We start from the raw sequence: 23,550 nt of genomic DNA on the forward strand, positions 1-23,550 counted from the left end.
GGTGGTAGCAATTTTATCAGTGCAGGCACATGAGATTGTTCATAGCATTAAAGTTACTATTTCCCTTCCTTCCCTTTCTTTCCCTCCGAGCTGCAAAGCACTTTAAAAAAAAGGGGGGGGAAGTACCTCCCCTAACCCCACACTCTTTTACTATTGATGACTCCTGACTTGAAGAAAATATATTCTATTGAAATTATTAAAGCTCTGGGTCTCAAAGGAAGAATTGCATTTCCTTGAATATGTGCTTCCACTTAATCACTGAGCTTTTAACACTACTTTTGCAGAGTCCTGTAAAGCCCTTCAGTTGCCTCCTAGAGACAAGCTGCTCTGCCCACATGCAAGCAGGGACATCTGCTCTCCTTTTTTGGAGTTCTCCATGAACTCCAACAAAACTTGGGGGAAGTCATGTTTAGAAAGAAAAACGTCCTTGTCTCATGAACTGCAGAAGACTTTAGACATGTGTGGAGAACTGGGAGAATGAAAGGGATTTATTTATTTCTTGCCACTGAGCTGTTGCAGGAGCATCAGACAGGGACTGATGGCAACTCCGGATAAAGGCTGCTGTATGGGAGAGGAGCCATTTTATTTTTCCTTCTCAGTTTGCAGCAGTGTTGAAGAATGGTCTCCGTTGATAATCTCAGAGTATACACATGTACATATGGGAATACCGTGACCCCAAACTGTAGGGAGCTTTAAAGACTCAAGCTATGGATGACCTTACTCAGCAGTTTTATATAGATGTCAACAGCACATGGGAAAAGTTGGAACCCTGTGGGATCCCAAAGTAAAAATGCTATGGGATCAAGCAGAAATTCCCCAGCACCAGAAAGGGTCATACTGATACGAGCTGAACCACCAAAGTACAGCTCCACCCCATGCAATCTCATGATAATGGTATCAAAAGCCATCAAAATGTCCAGAAGAATCAACAGGGTTGCATTCTTCCTGTGTCTCTCTCCAGGCATGTCATCCCACAGGTCAGCCAAGGAAATTTCAGTATCAAAACTGGCCTGAACCCCAACTGAAAAGGATCCAGAAAATCAGATTGCCTCAATTTGCCTCAGGAGTGCATCAATTTGGCCAGCAACCGCACTCTCAAACATCTTGACTATAGTTATTAATATCTGGATCAAAAGGCTACTTCAGGAGTGCCTCTTTGATATTCATGATACCATCATGAATAAAGTGACGGAACACATGGTCTCTTCAACATTTAAGTAGTGGAACTCTGGATTTACTTAACTCAGTGAAAACTTTTTTTTAAACTGACCATTAGCCATACCCATTTCTTAGATAAATACTTCACAATCTTGCAAATTCTAGCTAAATATCTAACAATAATATTGGCGAGTAAAGGCTATGTGTGGAAAACTTGATAGCAAAATGGTGGGTGTGGGATTGCATTTATATATGGCAGGTTGATTGCTTTTATTCAGACAGCAAGTCCCACAGAGCTAAAAACAAAGCAGCTCATGAGCACAAGTAGGAATAGACAAATCAATCTATTTTTGGTCCTGTCAGTTTCACATGTATTCAATAAGTCTATCCTATCCAATTTCTGCATCAGTCTGATTTTTAAAAAAAATCACATAAAACCTCATATTTTCATACACAATATTAACATAATTCTTGTATGCAATTTTGAGCTGAGAACTGCATAGCAAAGTTCAGAGAAGTCTGCATAACTCTGTTCCAACCCACGTATTAGTCCAGGAAGTAAACATTAGGCTATTTTGCTTTAAAATGCAGACTAAATGAAATTCTCCACCATCCCAAAGCACAATTAGCTCTCCTTGTACCTTTAATTTGGAAATATAGTAAGTACATGCATGAACAATTTAATTTTCCTGCCTCTGAGCAAGAGAAGCATGCAGTTACTTCTGCTATCAACGTCTTTGTGCATTCACTTGATAACACTTTCCATTTTCCTATTATTTATTTTGCCACCCTTCACCAATACTTATAAAAACAATGTAATTTTAACACAATTAAATGTTTTAAATAATGCTAACTGGACTCTGGCTTCTGTATTACCACCTGCTCCTGCTTCATACAAACCAGGAAACAGAAACTATTGTTAATCAAAGAGTTCCTGGTTGTTTGCGTCCACTGGGAAGGAGCTCATGGTTTTGCTTGAATACCTTGAAATGATTGTTCATTTATTGATTTCTGCCTATATAACTGAAAGTTTTAGATGGAAAAAGATTACTCCTTCCTATTGATAAATCGTTTGTGAGAATTTAGGGTGTGGCATATGACCAAACTCACTAATATAGTAAAAGTAAGGTAAGGAAGACAGGTAGACAATTGTTGCATTAAAAATTGAGCCTTTTTATTATGTTCTAAATAAGATACACAATGCAGTACTACCTTATTTACTGTTAGCTGTAATACAGAGAAAACATTTATCACTTTAAGTCTTATTCAGTAGTAGAAAATAGTATTAAGAATACCTCCCTGTGGAAAATGAGTATCTAATAAATGGAACAATGCCTTTTTTCCCTAATGACAATGTGGTTGCTTTTCTTTACTGCTATTACCAATATAATTACTCTCCCATATGAATGTTTTCAATAGGACTCTGCACTTTTGTATTGATAAAAAAAACACAAACACACAAAAATAGTTCCTTAAACTAATTTATATCTTGTCCAATGCTAAATTAAGCACAAGACCTTAAAAACAGCAGGCTAGGATTGAACATCTAAGCTATTGTATATCATATTTCTTGAGTGTGTTATTAGGTACTCAGAAAGAATGTCTAGCTTAAAGCTACTGAAGCTAAACACACTCAAAATGTCTGAAATTAAGCATCAGATTCATTTTTTAGTAAGGGATAATTAAGTGGGCTGCAGAATGGTGAAGAGAGATCAAAAAGGAGAGATGAGCATAATGAAGAACAGTCAAAAGAAGATTTTAAAAGTCCAAACGGGAGATAACCAAAGCATGGACAAGAGTCTTAGCAGAAGATTCAGATAAGAATGGACGGATCCTAGCAATGTTATATAGGGAAAAATGGCAGGACTTGGCTACAGCCTCGACATGTGAAGAGAAAGAAAGTGAAGAATCAAATATGAAGCCAAGACTACGAGCTTCTTCCACCGGATAAAGTGTGACATTATTAACAGTAACAAAGAATGAAGAGCGAGGGGTCGGTTTGGGAAGGAAAACAAAATTGTTTTCACCATGTTTAGTTTTAAGCAACGCTGAAGCATCCAGGCTGAGATATCAGACAAACAGGCTGAGATCCTAGCCTGAACGTCAGGAGAAAGTTCGGGAGAAGAGAGATACAATTATGTATCGTCTGCATACAGGTGATATTGGAGGCCATGAGAATGACTAAGATTACCTAATGATAACACGTATAAAGAGAACAACAAAGGGCCAAGTACTGAGCCCTGTGGTACCCCAACTTGAAGGGGAAAAGAAGAAGACGAGGGGCCATTAGCACACATGCTAAATGAACGACCTGCGAGATAGGAGGCAAACCACATAGACAGAGTCACGGAATCGGTCATATAGGGTAGCCAATAGGAGGTCATGATCAACCATATCAAAGGCCGCAGTAAAACATGCTCTTCATTTATGTAGAGCATATAAATATCAACATTTGCAGTGAATGCATTTTTCAAAAATCTCCCCGTTTAATGACAGTTGATAAATGTTTGTACAGAAAAAGTAAATTTAATAAAGCAATCACACAAAACTATTCAAGAGCAATCCATCATTTTTAGTATGCTCTTTTAGCCACAATTCCATTATTCTATAGTGATTGTTACATCTCAGTGTGAAAGTTCGGGTGATAACATCAACAGCCAGTGTGATATCCTTCATATCGTGATAACAGTGCAACAAATGAATTAGATAACACATGAGAACATGAAGTAGAAGTGCCCTGCTTTGTAATAGCTATTCAAACTCTTTAGGCAATGAAGTTAAAGGCCTCTCATAAGAAACTCAGCTAGACTGAGAAATGAGTTTACAGGCTTATATTAGTAAGCCACACCCCTTTGACTGCAAGTGAAGAAACACTATTGGATCTATGCCCACCTATGCTGCCAGCCAATGGGTAAAATGGAAGAACCATGCAGATTTTTATCATTTCTGAAATTGCTTGCTCTGCCTATGCTCTAGCCTGACAGGCATTGCTATTCTCTCTGCAGGCTGCTACATCTTGTCTTTTTTATTGCAAGCACAGTACTGCCATTTATTTATTTTATTTATTTATTACATTTCTATACCGCCCAATAGCCGGAGCTCTCTGGGCGGTTCACAAAAATTTAGTACACGTCTAGATAATGCTTAGTGCTATGAACTATATGTGGTATCTCTGGGTACTTTTGCGATACAGCTAAATATTTAGTATTTCCAGTTGTAACCCAAATCTATATTTTTGTTGTTGGAAGTTTTACACATAAAAGAAAAAGGTAACTAAGCAACCAGTCTCTCTCTAAATACAGCAGTAGCATAGCTAAATCTGTTACTAAGCATCGTCCATACAGGTTAAGTACACACAAAATCTCTGTACGAACACACACACACACACACACACACCAGCCATCATTCACACACACATCTAAGATTCTTTGGATATGACTTCTTACCTAAGGAGATGAACAGATTTACAACAGATACAAAATGTTCTAACTTCTAAAGAAAGTAGTTCTAAGGAATAGTTCATTGCCCTTAATGCCCTGGAGAGTGTCTTGTGGAGAGTTTCTGCTCAGTTCATATCTTCATGTATGATCTATTGCTCTGATGAAGCATGATTAGTTTTGAAAAAAACACTTATAGAGCATTCTTGGGCTGCAGTCCCTGTGAGTGCCAACAGAACTTGAAGACTCCTCCCCTGCCCCCCTGAAAATATGTATGAGAACTTAAGCATATCAACCATAGCAGAAGTGTGTTCTCTCCAACATAAGTGTGGGCCTCCATCTGTTAAACTCTTGATTTGTTGTTGTATACAGTATAGTCATAAACTTTAAACATATTTACCTAGAAGCATATTGGAATTTACTTCACAAATAAGTTAGTGCCTATAACAACACACACTTTCAAAAATGGGGGATCAAACATTATTGGTTTTGTTATCCTGGCAGCCTTTAAGACAGCCCTAGCTGAAACCTAGAACCATTTCAGCACCTGATAGAACCTAATATCATTGTCTACACCATCCTGCCACATTCCATCTTTAAACTAACTAGATACAGACTTCATGGCTTGAACATCAGCCCCAATTTTTCTTCCCCCCCCCCTTTTTTTTTGCACTTTGTTTACCATCTTGCCTGATGGGAGTTCTGAAGAAGTTGAAACCTTGCACACAATTTTGTGATAAGAACATAAGAACACAAGAAGAGCCCTGCTGCATCAGACCAAGGGTCCATCTAGTCCAGCACTCTGTTCACACAGTGGCCAACCAGCCATCGGCCAGGGATGAACAAGCAGGACATAGCGCAACAGCACCCTCCCACCCATGTTCCCCAGCAACTGGATCTTGAGTTACTAATAAAGGTATTGCCCTGGTATTGGTTTTGGAACATGTAACATGGAAACATTAAAAAAAAGTGATGGCCAGGAATCTTAACACAAACTATTAGTATAATCTTATCACAAATGTGGCATATTTCTCTAATTCCTAAATATTCCAGCTTTCATCAAAACCTCTCCAAGACCTGCTATAGGCTTCACTGATTCTAAAGTCAGTTTTAGAAAGTGAAAGACTCGTCTAAAAAGGCTCTAAGTCTACAAAGCCTATGAGCTACATCCCAACACTTTGGTGTCAGTGGAAGGAGGTCAGTGTCAGTGAGCATAGACATAGAGGCGGAAGGTCAGTGCTTTAGTTACAGCTTTTTCACCTGACAACTTGACAAATACTACCAACCTCCCAAAGCACTTCTGTCTTTCAGACCAAAGAAAATTGCAACTGACGGGTTATTACAGAGAACATACATACATATGAAAATGCGGGCAGTACTAGCCATTCATGAATATGTATTGTTTCATCTTCAGCATACACTTTGGTAGACTTCAGTAAAAAGTATTTAGGACATACAGCTGGTACAGATGTAACATCAGACTGGGGGAAAATTTCTCCCCTTCGTAGCTCAGATCTTCAGCTTAGTTTAATTACTTTAAGTCAACATCAGCAGCAATGAAAATCATAGTTAATACTAAGTTGGGTTCCTTTTTTTTTTTTTTAAGAAAGGTTAAAAACCAGGACTAGAAGCTAGCTAAGAAGGAACAGCACTTAAGTTAGCCATAACTACAATTAACCATTTAGTCAGTGCTGATGTCAGGCTTAACCATGATTAAATACAGTATAGGAAATTCACAGCAGAGAAGAAATGTAGAAGGAAAGGGAAATGTGGTTTTTTTTATTCTATTCCAAATATCTTAACTATGGATAAGAAATTGTCACCACTTACACTGGACAAATTCTATTCCTCCTTTTCTCCTCCTCCGTCACTATCTTAGGAAGTAGGACAGGGTACCCAGCTTAGCACAGGAACAATTCCAAGATGCTACTATTGATGCAGAACAGTTTTTCACCCGCGTTAAATGGAACTGAATTAGATAATATTTCGTCTACACATGATAACATTAATCAAGTTTGGCTGCTGCTATATATATCAAGTTTGATCTGCTATATAATTAAACTAAATAACTAAACACAGGCCAATATATTTGCTCCATAGAAGCAATCCTAGGGCTCCTAGACATGGTTTGAGTGGCCACAGGATACTGAGGATTCCTCCCTCTGAGGTTGGAGATAGTGCTGCATCTGACCCCCTGTCACAGACGGAAAGAAAGAACCGCACTGGCTCCCCTCTGAGGTTGGAATAGCGACCTTGGAGAGGGGACATTCTGGAGGGCAGGAAGTGGAGCAGAACCAAAGTAGCCAGGACCCAAGTTATCCTGGGCCAATGCCAGTCTCCTTTTCTTCCCCCCGAAGCGCCGTTGCTAAAAAGCCCATCTACTGAAATATGCAGGGCAGGTAGATGAGGTGAAAATCACATCCACTGCTGCTCTCACTCTGCACTGGATAATCTGGAACCTCTGAGCTCAGGGGCTTCTGATCATTGAGGGTGCAATCCTATTTCTGCTCCACTTTTTGCCCACCAGAATGTCCATTTTTCTCCTCTCAGAGCTTGCTTTTCTAACCTCGGAGGGCAGCCAGCGTAGTTCTTTCTGGGGCAGCTGGGGCTCCTATTGATTGGGCCCTTACTCTTTGTACCTATCCAGGGGAGTGGAAATCTATCAAAATGAATGCATTTCCTATTCCTGTATTGACAAAACGATTATCACTTTTCTTTAACTACAGAAAAGTCATCACACAGAGATTTATCATATGTTCATAGCACATACCAAGAAACTAGAGCTGCAACTCTACATATATTTATACAAAGTATGATTAAAATTGTACAATTGGGTTATTATTATCTAATCAGATGGTTACAGTTAAACTACAGGAGATGTGGGAGATCAGTGATGGGATTTCCTGACATTTTACTTTTAAAGTAGCTGTGAGAGGTTCTTATATTGATCAGAGCAGCAGTGCTGAGACAAGAGAGGCTTAACCTTCCCATCTATGCCATCCCTTGCTCCCAAACTGCTATTAACATGGCAAAGTGAGAAAAGAGCAGGGTTAAACCTTTCATCCCCAGTGCCAGTGCTCTGATCAAAGTCAGATTCCATCCCCACACAGCTTGTTTAAAAGTGATAGTTAAAATTAGAATGTCAGGAGATCCGGATCTTGTCCTTCTTGTGTACTTAGCCCTTAGACACTACTCAAAACTGCTAAAGCTTTCCTGAGTAAATCCCTTAAATTTTAAGGAGAAGGTTAACTTACGAGGGTTTTAGAAGGGACTATGCAGCTAATGCCCACATTTCAGATTAATTATCTTATTCCACTAGAGCATACAATCTCCATTTGTTCAAACTTTAGCCTGCTTAAACATGGGGTCAGGAGAATTGGGTAGGTGAGATTCTCCATCAATGGCAGCAGACTGCAGATTCACATCCTTATCTAGTAGGGACTTGGAGCGGTGATGTGAATGGCTGTTGAAAGGACGGGGGGGGGGGGGAAGGAGGGGAGAACTGGGCTTAAAGCAAACACTCCCTCTAAGCCAACTCTCCCATACTTTTATGGCAGCCCATCTTGTTCTTGTAATGCCATTTTCTATTTTGTGGTTCTAAAACAAAACAAATGGTTTCTAACAAACTTTACATTAAGCTGAGAGGATATGCAAGTATAGTTTTCCTCTGAACGTTTCACTACAATTATTATACTGGATCTGACCTTATTGGCTTAAGGTAAGTCCCACTGAATTTACTGAGAAGACGTGCATTGAATTGAAGTGTTAGTTATCTTATTTCAATAGCTCATATATACATTCAATCCAATAAAAATAATCTGTTTTGAGACACCCCAGCAACCAACTGAGAACATATGAATTATATTAATGTTTTTAAAGTAATTAAAGGTTATTCCTTTAAGTAATTAAAGGAATATCCTTTATCTAGAATTTACAAAGCCTCAGACTTTACAATGTAATCATCCAGCATAGGATACCAGGTGTAGGGCTCATTCTTATATTACTTGGTATGCTTGCTGCTGTGAGATGGCTACCAGTGACACCTCCACTACTTTTATCCTGGTCATGTTTACTTATGGCCAAACTTATCGGAGACACCACACGGCAGCAGCTTCTTCATTTGCCACAGACTATTGGGAAGAGATGTGAAGAGAAGAAAAGAGTGTGCTGTGGTAATGTAGGACATTACCTACATTAATACCCCTCCCTCCGCGCCATCCTTCTTGGTGGCGTTGACGGAACCAAAAAAAGAGTTCAGGATTGTTGCACTCCAGGCCTTCAGGTGACCATTCTATTGGGAGATTGTTCCAGTAGCCTGTGTGTTGATCAGTCCCTTAATATGAGAGGCACCTAGTGGCATAAGAGGGCATTAAAATGTCACCATTTTGCCTCTATCATAAGACACCACTCCCACTGAAAAAGGTCGTAGTACCTTCAATCAACAGTAGATTCCCTGCCAGTCTATAGGTTTCAGCAGGTGCCTGACCATGCTGAGTATGGATTCGGAGTATCTGAAATGCTGTGAAGTTTCTTCAGAGAACCCTCTTGCCTCAATTGCCTGTTTCGTCTACTCCTTTTCATAAGCCTCATTCTCAACTGTCACTTGCTTCAGGTTCCATCCCCTATGAGATTGTTATTCCAGCCAAACTAGCAATTTCCCTCCCCAGAAAGTGGACAGAAACCGACCTTGTTCCCTGAGCAACTGATCATTGAGCAATCACACCTGCTCAGTTAGCTTCAGAAACTTCACTGCCACAAGTGCAATATGAATAAAATCAGTTGGGTTTTGGTTTCAGTTATCGCTTACAAATGCCTACTGGATGCATTTGTAAGCATTATATGAAAAATCAGAATTAATTTGTTAGGAAGTTAAAAGCTGTTTTCCAACTCCCATTGTAACAGAGCAGTAAATCGAAGTAACAGCCTTCAAAAAAAGTAGCCCTTTCCAACTCAAAAATGGAATCAGGAATTTAAGCTTATTGTGTTCCTCTAGTATAGAAGAATGCACTTCAAATTACCCTTGGGACTACATTTAAGTTGTTGTTGTTGTTGTTATTGAGTGCATTACTACAACCACAGAAAACATTTTTGTTATTGTTTTAACTTGCATGCACGCACATGTGTTTTCTTTAACCCATTCTCCACTAGCCTTCCTTTTCTCTGTATCATCCAGCCTGCATACTTTATTCTCTGCACTGCTATACATCTCTCTGAATCTCTATTAACCCTCTCTTCTTTTCTCTCTCTGTACCTCATTTTGTGCATGCGGTCTCTTCACTTTGCACCTCCACAGGTCTGCACTCTCATCTCTCAGTAGTAACCCCAATTTTTGTGTTTTCTACACATCTCCCTTTGGCACCATTACTTAGTTACTCAGTATATGCCTCTCTGAATTACATTGCATTCCTCTTCTTGTACCATTATGGGTGTCTCTGCACCCTTATTTTTATCAATTGTTACCCATCAACAGCAGCAGTAGATTTTCTAATGAGCAAACTGAGCACATGCTGAAGGCCTCCAAATATCTGGAGGGGGGAGAGTAGCCACATGGCAATTGAGCAATCCACTTAACAGAAAGGTTTTTTTAATTTATTTGAATATTTTTGGATTGCCTACCCTCAATGAGCATTCAAGATGATGTATTTTAATATTTATATTTTTACTGTACATATATACAAAGAACTAAACATTTTAAAACCTGAGGATTAATGATAAAAACCAAAAATGGCATTCATTGTTAAAAGCTTGGTAGAACAATATCGCCTTCACCAGCTGTCTGAAGAACACTAAGGAGAAGGCTAGTCTAATCTCCCTGGGAATTTCACAACTGGGGTGCTACTACACAAAAGTCCCTATTACTAGTGCCCACCAACCTCACCTCTCTAGGAGATGTGACACATAACAGGACCTCAGATGATGACTGCAAATTTTGGACATCATACAATGTAGTTAATAGTAAATGTTTGTTGTTGATGCAATTCAGGTGCATAAACTAGTGGCCGGCTTTTTCATTGTCCCTGAAGCCTACGTTTTAGCTGTCCTACAAAGGACCAAAATGTAGAAATTTAAACTTTAGACCTACACTATGAATAATTTTAATCAAATTCAAACTACATTCCAGCATATAGCCTCCGAAATCTAGCTCTCGCCCACAGATCTCTGTATACCTCAGTCTCAGCTACTCCCTGGTTTTTGGTTCCCCCCTCCCCATACCATTTCTTAGCTAGCTCTTCCTTTTCCTTCTATATATGATTTCCCCATTCCAGTTATCTGCCCTTCAAATCTTTCACCTATTCTTCCCTTCTTTCCTCATCCTACAAATCTCTCCATACCTTCACTTTTCTCTCTGCACCATTACAGATTTTTCCACACCCGCCATTATGCTTTTTCCTCTCCCCCTCCCATTTTCATCCAGACTCTTATTTTTGCTCTATTTCTGTCTTTCCCCTCCACCACCCTTTTCATTTCCTCACCAAGTTCAGTAGCAAAAATATACAACATGGCTTTTGCTCCTCTCCAGGCACGTCAGACCAGGAAAGTAGACACAGGCAGACCATGCATTGTGGTGGCTGGCTGGAAAGACTGCCATGAACTACACTAGGTGTCCCTGGAATCAGGGCAGAGGGGGAGCAATGCAGGCATTCTGCCATCCCTGCTCCCCCTTTTAATACTGGGTTCCAGAAAGATGCCGGAAAAGACCACAAACAACAAGTATTTGGAATTCCCCAGGCAGCGGGTACAATTGGCTCATAGGCCTTGTTTTGTGCAGGCGTCTTAAGTTTTACGAAGTTCTAATGCATAGATCAAAGTATCGTGCGGCCTCTAAGCCAGCTGGCTTTCTGGAAACTATATTAATTTACTAGTCATATTACAACTGTTCTTGGGAGGTTATTCTGATCTGCTACCAAGTGTCCAAAGTGAGCTTGTAGATCCCAGCCTTTAAGAAACAGCTATGAATACCTGTAATACCAATCTTGAGTGGCAAGTCTTCAGTGACATTATCAAGGGTTAATTTATCTATGCACATTTGCTTTATTTCTCCTTACAGGCTCAAAATAAGATAGATTCTGCAGATAAGAATTCCTGCCCTTACTAGGACCAGCTAGTAAAAATGTTATTAAACTGCCAGCTAAATCACTTTTGTGCATATAGAGGGAAATGTGTAGCTTTTTAAAATGGCATTAAATGGTTTCAATGTATGATCTAAATGGATACAGTAGAGGTAAGACATCCTTTTAAAGCTGCTGTAATACTGGCAGATCAAACAAAAAGAGAATGGGTTGCTTAGAAAGGGAAGAATACACTCTTCCCCAGCCTTCTACTCCATGAGTACCTCAGAGCTCTCCTGCCATGTAACTGAATAGCTGGTTCCATTGTACTAAGAGTATGCCAAGAAGGATATCCTGACAGAAAAAACACACTAGTTTTGGGGTGATTTATATTTTTGTGTTATAATTTATATTGTAATGGCCACTGGCTATAAACAATAAAATCTGACACCAACAAACCTTTGTGATCATGGTCAAGTTTATTAAGCCTATGACATTAAGACCTACCATGATAACGAGGATCTCTAGAATAAAAAGAATGGTTTGCCATACTTTAGATTACTATGGCTATTCCCTGAAAATGAGTTTCATCTTTCAGTACAGGAAACATCTTATTGGATTTCTCTTACAAATCTTATTTCAAGATCACTTTCCTCAAGTATTCTTGAGGAAATACTGCTCCTTTTTGTGTCATAAGACCAAGAATTCACTTTATTACCTGAAACACAGTACCTAAACAAAAAGAGAGACAGTGACTGCCACTTAAAATGAAACTTCTAGATAGGAATGATTTGATGACATCAGAATAAGCACCATGGTTTATGGCTGTTTATTTGATTTGATTTGCAATCCACCTTTCTAGCAAGAAAATGTCACTCAAGGAAGCTTTTGATCATAGGAACTGTGAAATAATTTTAAAACACGATTAAAACAATAAGACAAATACATTAAAATGTAACTATGGGCATAGCTAGACCTACCAGGTCTAGCGTGACGGAGGGGGGAGGATCTCGCAATATGGTTATCGTGAGCTCTCCCCTCTGTCTACATGCGGCGCACGACATCCCAGGAGGAAGAGGACGTCATGCCCACCATTTTGTTTTTTAAAGGAGAAGGAGCACTCGAACGCAAAATGTAAGTTCTTTTTTTTAAAAAAAATCATCCCCGCTCCCCCCACCCCACCCCACCCCACCCCTGATGGTTTCTTGTGAGCAGCTGAGACAACTCGCAACGCCCGGCAACATGTTCCGCGGTCTCCAGCTCATCCTGAGACCATGAAAAAAGCGGGCTAAAAGGATAGGGCAATATCCTGGGAGGGATCATCCCTCCCTGCTCCCGGGATCCCCTGTGCATCATGTGAATGCACAGGGATGATCCCCGGGATATTTCCCCATCTAGCCATGCCCAATAACAGAATAAAGCAGTACCCAAATTAACTTACACACTGGCCCCATTCAGAAGACATCTTAAACCACGGCTTTAACCACGGTTAAGCCAGAAAGCCAGGCTGTGTTCAGAAGACACCTTAAACAACACAGCCTGGCTTTCTGGCTTAACCATCATGGTTAAAACCATGGTTTAAGATGTCTTCTGAATGGGCCCACTAGGTTTGTGGAATGCCCTCCCCTTGGAGGCCTGACTGACACCAACACTGTCTTCATTTCGGTGCTAAGTTAAAACATGACTTCTTATCAAAGTCTTCAAGGGCTAAATTCTCCATGGTCATACATAGTTTCAATTGATTCTAATCGTTTTATTGCTTTTAATTTTTTTCTACCAGTTTTAATTTGTTAACAATTTAATAATTTTTTAGCTGTGAAAATTATGTATGTTTATAATGTTCTGATTTTATCTGTACATCACCCTGAGATCCCAGTGATAATAGAGCAGAATACAAATGTATAAAATAAATAAAGGCCAGCTCGAATAGAAACATCTTTGCCTGCTGGCAGGATGGCAGGACACAAGGAGTGGGAGTCAACCTAGCCTCCCTTGGCAGGGAGCTCCATAACCTAGGAGCATCAGCACCAAACATACCTCTGAAGGCGCCAGTACCAAAACAAGGGCCTCTCTAAAAGATTTTAAGACCCAGGAAGACTTGTATGGGAGAAGACAGTCTTTCAGGTAGCCTGGTTCCAAGCTATAGAAGGCTTTACAGGTCATATGAATTGTGCCCGGGAAAAGACCAGTAGACAGTGAAGCTGTTGTAACAAGAGAATCATGTGCTCCCTGTAACCAGCCCTAGTGAAAACAGTCTGGCTGCAGCATCTTGGACCAGCTGAAGTTTCCCAACAGTTTTCAAAGGCATCCTCACAGAGAGTGCTTCACAGTAGTCCAAATGTGATGTAACTAAGGCATGTATGGCCAGACATCTCAAGGACAGGCCCTGTTGGCCCATTAGCCTCACCTGTACAAATGTGTTCCAGGCCCCCACTGAAACCTGGGTATTCAATCAATGAGCTGGAGGAAAAATTCAGGCTACATGACGACCAAAATTAGATGGTGTGAGTGGCTGGTGATATATAATGGAGCCTGAGATTCTTGAGGTAGATGCAAATGTATGCCAGAGCTTTGCAGGTTCTGGAATTATTGAAGCATCACCAGAGAACGGATAAAGAAAGTTCAGACTACAAAGCAGCTAAGATAACTTGGGAGAGTGTTAAGAACACACATACATGTGTTTATAAACAACTTACAGAGTTACAATATATTGGAAACCACTATAGTACAACAAACCTTAAACCATTTTTCAAATGCATATTTAGTTCATGTCAGTATCACTCAGCACCCTTTACTCATACAGGAAGAGTGGGTTGTCTGCCAAATCATTTGCTTCCTATTTCTATATAACCATTACAAGCATACAACTAAACACGTTAATACATGCAGTCGAAGAGGTACAATGCTACTACATCAGTTATAAAGCATTACGTGTTAAAGAGTCACCCGGGAACCCTACTTTTGAATAAAACACATTGTTCTATCCCTACCATCACTCTGTATTGAGCACAGGAAACATTCCGAAATGGCAGTAAAACTGCACAGCTTATTTATTTATGTGTGTGTGTGTGTGTGTGTGTGTGTGTGTGTGTATACATACACACACACACACACACACTCTTGAAGTCTATTTTCAGGTAAAAAAACCTCACATCACCTATAAAATAATTTTCAGCATACAAGATTGCAGATTCCTTCAAAACTTGCAAACATAATCATTTCACCAGAGGATCAGCAATACCTGTTTTGATGCAGGGTATATTATAATTTCTAAAATGCTTATGAGCAGGCACCTTTCAATTAAATGTAATAGCCAAACCACCATGTCCTATTTGAAAGAACTGCCCCAAACATGTCAGAACAGCAGTCTATGTGATATGCTCTGGGACTTGCTTTGGCAGCTACCGCTACAATTTCTTCTTACCTAAGGACTGTAATTATTTTCTTTCATCCGGCAGTAAGGAAAAACCCCCAAACAGAAAACAACTACTTTTAGATCATGTTCAGACACGCACATTATTTCCCATTTATCTACAGCTGAACTATTGTGCTCCAAACTTTCTGGCATGTTTTGTCTCTCCCAAGCCCAGCTCTTGGCCCAAGCCCCCACCTCAAAAATATCGAGTTAACTGGCTTTGGCAGTTTAAATAAATGAATAGTCCTAATACATGGTAGTACTCAACATAAATTTGGGGATAGACATGTTGGCAATTGTGTCCTGCTGCCTGTCTGAAATGATAATTGACACGCCCAGTAATTTAACGGTACCAGACAGTTCCCTCTGCCCCATCTCTTGTAAAACACTGCTTCTCTGTTCTTTAATCTGATGGGCATTATTCGGGTGAACATGCAGTTCAGTAATGATAAGAAGCAGCTCGCTCTCTAATGCTCCATTTGAAGACATCTCCAGCTTACGTTTCCGAGTACAGCATTTAATATAATATACATTGTACTACACTGCTTAATAATGTACAGATTTAATATATTTTCCTCTGGCCCATCCTTGCCCCATCTTCCTCAAAGCTTTCCCAGCAATCAATTTCCACAGCTCTGTTTGAAATATGTAGCAAAATGCTACAGCACGAACCTGGGTGATGCCTGAATAAAAACTTGGCACAACCCCCCAAATATCTGAAAGGGAGGAGGTAATCAAACCTTAGCCTTGCTCAAAAGGGATAGGCCAGACCAATCATCATTATCAGGGCCTTCAAAACTGGTCTTCGAGAAGAGCAATGCGACTGGAATCTAACTCGATCCTGTGTAATGCCATGTTCACAGCACAGATACTGTTCCTACACACTCTCTGCAGCAGAGACAGAAAGGCTTGCTGCTGGATAGATGGTCCAGTGACCTTTGGCTGTTAGATTGCTGGGCAAGAAGCGATCTGTTGCAGCGGCTTCCAAGGCATTCCTCACATTCCTGCACTATCTAAAAGCTCCAGGAACAAACAACGTGTCCCCCTCCCACACACAGACACACACCTGCCTTCTCATTCGCCCAGAGCGCCAACAGCTTCCGTCCACACACACCGCCGTCTGTCGCACTCCTCGAACATGCAGCCAAAACCAGGCAGCCACTGCTGCTGCTGCTGCTGCTGCCCCCTCCCTGTCTTCTCCCTACAGGGTGACTGCAGAGGGACAGTAGTTGTAGGTCTGCTACTGAGGAAACCCAGGGCAGAGAGAACACATTACAGGCTCTCTGTGGATTCGCTCCTCCAGCCTGGTTGCAAGTGGCTCTAACAAGCAAATGGGAGAAAATACAAGATGGGGGAGAGGTCGAGTGAGGGGAGACTCTGCAGGTTAAGAGAGAAAGATTTAGAGGGCTGGGAGGGGGCAGCCGGTTAACTAGGGAAACAAGAGGAAGGGGAGGGGGTTTCCTCCTTCTTTTAAAGAAAGAGGCTGAAGAAGCAGGACAAAATTTCTACAATGACAACACGGGGAAGGCAGAGACAGAGACGAAGGAACAGGCAGGGAAATGTAAGGGTTTAAGAGACATGCAAAGGCAGGGGAGAGGATTGAAGGGGCTTAGACGGGCAGAATGGGAGTGCGGTTTTACTGGGGCTCAAGAATCCTGCGAGGAAAAAAGAAAACTGAAATGCAATACTACTAGTCGGATAAACAGTGAAAAAGCTTCCAGAGAAATCAGAGGACATTCATCTTGAGAAGAGACAAAAACTAAAAAGGGAAGCAATTCATTCAAGGAAATGTTCGTGGGGTGAAGGACATCAGGCAAGAAGGAATAGGAAGGTTAAGAAGAGGGAATGGGAATGCCTGGAGTCAGTGGTTTTTAGAGAAGTATTTTGAGATACTGTGATTTTTAGGGGAAAGAAGTATTTTGAGGCACTGGGGGATATGTTTCAGGACAAAGTGGGAAGACTGAGATTAAATAAAAGATACTTTGTGAGGAAGGGTATATAATGGAAAATGTTAGTGGGAACTGTACTGAAAGGTAGATATTTAATCACAGGAAGCCAAACTATGCAAGGAAGGGCAAATGAGACAAGCAATAGAGGGGGAAATTTGCATAAGGGAAGTTGTTACATGAAAAAAGGAGGAGTGTTTAGGTGGAGCCCACTTACAAGAAAGAGGGAAACAGATGGGAAAAGGCAATGAGGAGAGAAGGAGGAAAGAATAGTTGAAAGACTAATGCTTTAGGATTGTGAAACAAGGAAGGCAGAGGTATTTGGAGAAGAAGGCAAAAGATGAAAAGCAACGGGAAAGGTTACTTAGAGGGTAAATGTGAGAATTGGGAGGAGAGATGTTAAGTAAAGGAAACATGCTAAGCAGCACTGTCGATAAGGGCACGAGGGGATGAATAAGCGAGGAAGGGAGGGATAAGCAGCCGAAGCAGATAGGGTGTCGGTGGCCAGACGAAGCAGAAGAAACATATTTACCAGGGGAAGCGTTATTAACGGAGCCAAACACATTTAAAACGGGTGGGGGGGAGAGGAAAAAAGAGAGGTGTGCAGGGGAGAAAATTGTTTAACCGGGGCGAGGAGGGGTGTTAGCAGGCTTAGAGGCAGCAGGTAAGCCAGGAGTAGTGGCAAGGAAGGGGGGGTATTCCAGAGTTTGGAAGGGAGAGGAGAGGAGGTGGGGAGGAGGTGCGCAAGGGAGCTGGAGATTTCGGAGCGGCCCGAGGAAAAGCGGCCACCTTGCTCCCTTCCTCCTCCCGGGAGCAGCTCCGGCACGCTGCTCCTTTCGTCGACTCTTTTCGCCTTCGCCCGCCGCAGCGCTCGGTGCTGAGCTACCCCCTCCCGAGGCTGAGAGAGCTTCACTCACCGCGTAGACGGAGCGGGCGGGGCGCCCCACCGGCGCTGGGTCTCAGTGTGCGCGGAGGGGCCGCAGCCGCCCCGCCGGGAAGGGCCCTACCCCGGGGTGTCCATGGTAGTGGTGCTAATGTGCCACCGCCGAGCAGCACAAAATCCTCCTCCTCCCTCTCAGGCTCTCCGCTCACTTCTTCCCGCCCCTCGTTCCCCCCTCCCAGCCCCTCGTCAGACGTCAACAAGGCGCCCTGCCCTGTGCCTCGCCCCGATTGGCGGAACTCCCCTCGGGAGTGGCCCCCATTGGCCGCTGGCTCGTATTAAACCGGCCAATGGCGGCGCGAGCTGAGGTTGCTAGGGTTACCGATGCTGTGAAGAGACCGGGGGAGTGGAAGGGAAGCTGAGCTGCAGTTCCTTCAGGCCAGGCGGGTGTCGGCGTGGTTGTTGGGGGGTTTGTGTGTACCTATACCTTCCTATCTGTGGGGGAGATCGGAGTGGGGAAGACGGAGGGACGGAGGGAGGGCGGATGGTGGTTAAAACAACGACAACAGCGAGAGGCATTTAAGAAGCGAAAACTTGCAGCCTGAACGTGTGCATATTTACTCATAAGTAAACGTCACTGGTTTCCATCGGGTTTACTCTTAAAAAAGTGTTTGTAAGATTGTAGCCTTAAGCCGTTCCTTCTCGCCGTACCATTAATATCAGCCTCCCCCCTCCCTTCCAATCAGCATCTTGGGGACCATTTCTGTGGTACACACTTCGTGTTTTGTGTTTCCCCCCCCACAACCCCATTGCACCTTTATTGGTGAAGGAAGAAATGGAAAAGGAGATGGGTTTGCAGTATAGCAATAAACTAATTTTCTGTGCTTTTCTTAAATATATAAACAAAAAATGTTAGTGACATTTTTATGACTACTTTTTAAGAGAATTGTTGGAGTTCTTCATCAGGGTCATTGCATTTAGATTTGTTACCCCTTTAACAGTTTATCACTAGAAATGTTGAGTTTTGGCTATGGGGTTGTACATAAATGTAATAAATCAATCAGTCAAATCATTCAGAGTATTTATTCTGTGGGAAAAGAGTGGATTCCCTATCTCACACCTGTCAATGTATGCTTCTGGGATTTATATTAATGACTATGGCTCTAGAGCCAATGGGTGGTAGTTATTTTAGATTATTATTATTATTATTATTATTATTTATATAGCACCATCAGTGTACATGGTACAATGTACATTAACACAGAATAAACTTGTGTTACCTATATTGCCCATATCCTACATTCCTCCTATCTTTTATCTTCTAGGACCAGTCCCTATTTTTTATATATATATCTGCCCTAGTAAATCACTGTGTGTACACAGTTGTGGAATTGCTATTTTTGAAGTTTCAGCTTGCTCATCATCTGTAAAAGCTAATCACTGAGTGGGCAGGATTTGTGCATATGCATGTAAATGTACATGGATGGACACTTAAAACATCAAACGTTTCAGTTTGAACTGTTAAGTATGATCAAATGTTAGAGCAATTATTATAGTATAACCACATTAGCCTTCTGTTTACAAATTCAAGGGTTATTTGTGCTACACTTAACCCTTGAATATGTTATTCTAGTACAGAACCTTCCTTGTTTTTAAGCCATATGGTCATATACAGACTGTGCGGCTATGTTAATTCCTTCCTGAATTAACACAAAATGCCTCTACTGCTTCCCCTCAATTCTCCTGATAATTGCTTATCGAGATGCTACATGTTGCTGAATATGTTTGAGTTGCAGCTATTCAACATTAAGTACAACTATATCCATTGTCAGATTAAACATTAAACATTCACAAACTTTATAAAGGGAAATACAGCAGGCAGAAAAGAGCCTTCAGCAATGTGTAATAGTAGAGAGGGGTGGTTCTGTAAGAATAGGGGGTGGGTGGTAGTTACAAGCATACAAAAATATCCTGCTTCTCATCTGTGGAATGTTGGAGGCTACACTATGTGTTTATAGCACAGGGTTTTGACTTGGCACTTACGTGTTTCTCCTGCAGTAATATAATTGTTATGCACTAACCACTCCAAGTTGGAAGAAACCCAGGCACCTGGTTGCCTGAATATTTGATAAGAAGGCCTAAGAACTTCAAATTTGTCTGGCAGCTTGTGATCAGAGCTGATGAATATAAGATGGTACAGAATAAGAGGCTGTTGTGAGAAACTGTAAATAAGAGTGCAGTCCTGTACTTGAGATCCACTGGCTGAGGGGTATCGAATTTGTCAAAAGCCCTGCTGTGCTGGTGGAACACCAGATTGGCCACCACTAGGACAGATATACCAGCAAAATACCTTAGATAAGCCACTCTGGATTGTCAGTGTATATGATGCAGTCCGTTGAGTCCTGCTGCAGTTCTACCCAGCATTACTGGCCTATGTTGCAAAATAGAGAGTGTACCCATTGCCAGGAGGAGGGAGAAATGGGTTGGTGGGCCCATGCAGGGACTGGGCAGTTTTTTGGCTCAGGTGTGCGGGGCCTGTCCCACCTTTCCTACTGTGGGGTTATTCCCTAGATTTGAATCTGACACCCGCTACATATCAAACATCAGCTGTTCCACTTTGCTAGGACTCGTCCTGCAGCCCCTGTGCTCCTGGCATCTATGACAGGGTTCTGAAGCACTGATCTGTCTGTCTCCTGTCATCTGCTGTGGCTGAGTTGCTATGGAATTGCTCTGTGGAGCTTGCAGTGTGGATGCAGGTCCTAGGAGCTAGCTCTCTTTTTTGGCCCTGGCATCTGTTGCGGTATTTTTGCTATGTATGCAAAAGGTAAATGGGCCATGGTCTCACATTTGCCTCTGTGGGACTCAAACTTATGTCTCTTGCTTCCCAGTCCCATGTTGTAGTGAGAGAGACTGGTTCTTGTTGCTGTCAATGTGTGTATGTGGCTGCCCTTATTACATGTATTGGCAGGCCTGGCACAATTTGAGTTGTGCCTCATGGCGACAGTGGCTCCTTCTCTTCTCCCCCCGCCCCCCCGGCCTGTTGGCTGTGGGTCCTCCCTCCCTTAGCCAGAAGTCTCGCAATATTTCTGCCAACTCTCTGAGACTTGACCGAAATATGCAAGACTTCTTGAGATATTTCAGCCAAATCTTTCAGGAGCCTTGTGGCTGGAGCATAAGATGGGAGTGGCTGGCAGAGGAGGGAGGGAAGAGGAGGATGTGGCTGCAAGCTGTTGGCTGGCTGGCCAACCAACCAGGTAAAGAGGGAGGCAAGTGGCAACGGTGGCGGGCATCTCCAGACAACAGCTGAGTTGATTGGCTCCATCCATATTCTGGGCATTGTTGCCAGCATAGTCCCTGACTGGTGGGCTTTGATGGTGTTTCTAGGATCTCTGGGGCATGCCTCTAGTTCTTACACTGTTTATCAATTTTCTCTTTTGTATTTTTCTCCCCCACCCCTTCCCGGGCTGGTCATGTATAGGAAACAGCAGCAGTTCTGCTGGGGTAACTGCAGTACCTCTCTCCTCCAGCATAGTTGGAATATAGGATTCCTCTATAATTTTCTGTCCTTTAATAAATCTTTCCTTAGGAGACATTCCAAGCGACTATCTTAAAAGAAATATAGTTTGTGAAACTGTTTGTCATAGCTTCTGAGGGCAAGAACAGACAAAGATAAACTCATTCCTGACTGTTAAGATAGATACCTCATGTCCCTCAAGGAGCAAAATGGGATTTGATAATTTAGAAAGTGAAGCTACACAGATTACTTGTGGCACATACATTCCTAAGAGTTTCTGCAATATTATACTTTAATGGGATAAGAAAAAGGTACTAGGGTTTGTTTAGGGATGCTTATTCAGGGTTTGTTTAGAGCAGGGGTGGGCAACCTATAGGCCAAAACATTTGGAGGGCCACAACTCCCATATACCCTATCTATGCTGGCTAGATTTGATCAGAATTGTAATCCATAACATAACCTGCCCACTCCTGGTTTAGTGTGTGTGTGTATTCTCAGAATAAAGAGCTTTTGTTTATAGATGATGAAATATTAAGTAGAGTCGTAGTAACTTTATCAAAGTTTGACATGTGCATTTTAATTTATAAGTGATAGACAAGTTTTCCATTCATATATATAATAGCCATCTCACCTTGCAGTGAAACTTTTATACTACATTCTGCTTCTAACTTCCCAGACTTAAATGCATTATATGGAATTAAGCCCTGTTAAGCTAAATAGCACTAGCTTGCAAATACTGATTTTAAGATCAGAGTGTTAATGTGATGGGATCCCACCCCACCCTGCCTCAATTTTGTTGATTGACTATAATTTCATTTCGTGGTACTGCTGATGTTATATCGTAAACTTCCAGCTAAAGACCTTCAAGGCCTAATTACAGCTTTAATGTGTAACCACTTCTGGATTAAGTCCAATTTTTCTATAATACACGATTGTGCTCATACCCTGAGCTGATGCTATAACACTACAAATAGAAGCTTGTTACATGATTAGTAACATCTTCCTTTGGGTGTGAAACTAAGCTAAATTTTATATAAAAATATATGGATGAACAGAGGGACCATACAGTTGCTTCCAGAGGTCCTATGCCATCTTGCACTGGGCAGTTCTTTGTCAGTATGTTGCAGAATCTACAATAGTTGTTTCAACAAGGCTATTTAAAAGTTGAAAAATGTCAAAGTGCTTAATGAAACTGTACCAATTGTACGAGTATTTCTGAAGAATTCTTTGGCATTCATTCAAAACAAATAATTCAACAGTAATGAGCACATCTACATGGAAGTAACTTTTTTCTTTTTAAAAAAGTCAATGCGAATTCCAAGTAAATGTATTTAAGATTGATCTTTCCAGTTTGATTTAAGAATAAAAGCGAGGATCAGTTTTGAGTCAACATACTATGATAAAACAGCTGTTTCTTCACTGCATTTGTTAGCCCTCTAAAATTGTAAAATTTGGACACTTCCAATATTTGATCTGACTGCTTCTTGAACTTTGTACCAAAAAATCAGCTGGTCCATATTGACCACTGTAATGCTTCAGTGTTTGTTCATGTTTGGGTTTTTAAAAATTCTAAATGTGGTTAATTTAGGTTTTGCTGCTTTTGGTGTAAACTTTTCATGCTTATTTATTAAGAGAAAGATATTTAGCATGTGCTAATTTCCCTTTTATATCACCCTTTTGTAGAGTTTCCAGCATGGTGTACATAACCAAGATAAAATACAAGTAAAACATGAACAACATATCCAAAAATTAATTGATACATTTAAAAGCCTAGGATATTTTTTTTAAAGTACTTCCCTGGTGCCAAAAAGATAACTATATTAGTGCAAGGCAAGCCTCTCTGGGGTCATTTGGTGGCAAATTGTGGGTTAATTTTTGTTGGACAATAGGAACAACTTCGCATGCTTCCAGACACTAGGGACAAAGGTCCTGCATCTTCATCAATTCCTATTTCTTGCTCTCTCTCCTTCCTTTTCCTTCTTCTTCTTTTTTCCTCTTGCCTCTACAACAAGCACAATGTAGTCACCCAAGAGGGGAAACAAGTAACCATATCTCACACCTTCATTCACTTACGTGCACACCCAGATTTAAGGGGTTCTTGTAGTTAAACAGTGTTGGATAGCCTTCCCTGACAATGACTGGGTTCGTACA

The 23,550-nt window shown here is 41.3% G+C and overlaps 1 protein-coding gene across 3 annotated transcripts in view; it reads right to left on the reverse strand.

The window, feature by feature from the left end:
* PKP4 (plakophilin 4) overlaps positions 1-18,080 on the reverse strand; it is a 114,923-nt gene extending 96,843 nt beyond the window's left edge. For all 3 annotated transcript variants that reach the window (XM_063116520.1, XM_063116521.1, XM_063116519.1), the window contains exon 1: positions 17,923-18,080. The gene's annotated coding sequence lies outside the window, so the exon portion shown is untranslated. The remainder of the gene's footprint in view (positions 1-17,922) is intronic.
* Between the last annotated feature and the right edge of the window lie 5,470 nt (positions 18,081-23,550).

The sequence above is a fragment of the Elgaria multicarinata genome, chromosome 2, assembly GCF_023053635.1.
Source record: "Elgaria multicarinata webbii isolate HBS135686 ecotype San Diego chromosome 2, rElgMul1.1.pri, whole genome shotgun sequence".
Classification (NCBI taxonomy): Eukaryota; Metazoa; Chordata; class Lepidosauria; order Squamata; family Anguidae; genus Elgaria; species Elgaria multicarinata.